Source organism: Solanum pennellii, chromosome 12 (assembly GCF_001406875.1).
Source record: "Solanum pennellii chromosome 12, SPENNV200".
Taxonomy (NCBI): Eukaryota; Viridiplantae; Streptophyta; class Magnoliopsida; order Solanales; family Solanaceae; genus Solanum; species Solanum pennellii.
The window spans coordinates 66,761,290-66,763,126 of NC_028648.1; the positions used below are offsets into that span (position 1 = coordinate 66,761,290).

Sequence of the window (1,837 nt, forward strand, 5' to 3'; positions counted from 1 at the left end):
GACGGTCCGTCCTGCCATTCCGTTACGAAGTTCAGAGAGTCGATTTCAGTACCCAAATTTCAGAAGTCTAAGTCTTTTGGAACGAGACCCCCTCGACGGTCCGTCGTGCCCATGACGGTCCGTCGTGGGTTCCGTCGTCTCAGCCAGTTTTTCCAGAAATAAAATCTGCAGCTCAAAACGACTAAACATGTCGTTACATTTTACCTTCACACTTCTATTATATCTATGATAGCTTTGAGTTTATAGACTTGATTTTGCTAATGTTATTATTTCTGTATAATTGTTTGATATTAATTTCGGTTGAGGATTGGATTACCTTCCAATGGGATAGTGCAAGTGACATCATGCCTTAGATTTTGAGTCATCACAGTTCTTAATTGTGAAAAAGAAATCATTCTTCTTTAGTAATTCTTATCCCATATATAAAACTTTTTTTAATCGGTATATTATTGTCAATCTTTAAAGAAAAAAAATATTATAATCAATTAGAAGTACTCATATATTTTCCTATGCCATTCTTGACATAAACTATTTTTATCTATCAAAATTTTAAAATATGAGGCAATTTTTTTCTACGGATACGCTACGTCTTTTGGAATAAAGCATATTTTCTACAAACATTTTCTACCAAATATGCCCATGTAAAATGTTAATTATTGTGTTTTCTACCTCCCAAAAAATCATGGAATATGACCTGTCAATTTCAATTCGAAAATTAACAAATTTTCATCCTTTTAAGGAAAAAAAAACAATTTCCTTAAAATCATATTACAATAATCAAATTATTTAAATTTTGGAACCTAAACTATGAAAGTTCTTGATTTGACTATATTGACAATTCATGTTTGTCAACTATAAAAGCCACACATCTCTTCAAGTTTTATATATTCTACTCCAAAAGAAAGTATTTTTTTTGTTTGAGCATCAAATATGGCTACAAAAAGGTTGAGAGATACTCCGAACTACAGTGAAAATGTGAGAAATTCCATCTTAGATAAAAGAGTAACAAGTTTTTTCAAGAAAGCAGAAGAGCTATCTATTTTGTGTGACGTAGAAGTTGCCATAATTATTTTTAGGCCAGGAAAAATCCAGCCCATTACGTGGAAATCCCCAAGTCTTGCTCAGGATATCTTGACAAGGTATTTAAGTTTTATTGAATTCAAAAGGCTATCAAAGTTGGTCACACATGAAGACTATCTTCAATTGATAAGAAAGAAGAACAAATTAGCAAATTAGAGAAACTGAATGAGGCGAAGGAAATGAAAATTCTCTTCAACCAACTAGTGGAGGGAAAAAGTATTGATGAACTTGATGCTAGAGAAATGAAAGGTTTGTTAAAGGTGTTTGTTGCAAAAAGGGCTAAACTTGATGAAAGAAAGAAAGAACTTAACCAGGCTCCAAATCCTCCATCCAACAAAGAAAACATTACGTTATCAGCAAGTCCAATGGAAGAATCAGTCAATGATCCGTGGTTAATTCAGACTATAGCTACATTAGGGGATGGGAGCGGTGTAGAGTCTGCACAAAAAGAAGGCAATGGCGTCAATGTAGAAGATGATGGACATTCCAAGGACCTCGATTGAGAATGAAATAATTATAATGTTCTATCATTTTTTCTTCGTGTTCTTTTTTTCATAGTGTGTGTCTTAATTGTTGCATTTTTCTTTCCATTTCATGTTATTGTACTTTTCATTTCAATCATTTATGAATGTTATTCTATTTTGTTGGAAAAATGAACTAACATTGTTCGGTTAATAAGTTATTTTTATCAAAATTTTGGTCCAAGTTGAATCGTTATTTTTAGTCGTACATATTTTATTTCTCTTACGTTTAGAAA

The 1,837-nt window shown here is 32.2% G+C and overlaps 1 pseudogene; it reads left to right on the forward strand.

The window, feature by feature from the left end:
• Nucleotides 1–930: 930 nt before the first annotated feature.
• LOC107007082 lies at nucleotides 931–1,636 on the forward strand (annotated as a pseudogene).
• Nucleotides 1,637–1,837: the final 201 nt, after the last annotated feature.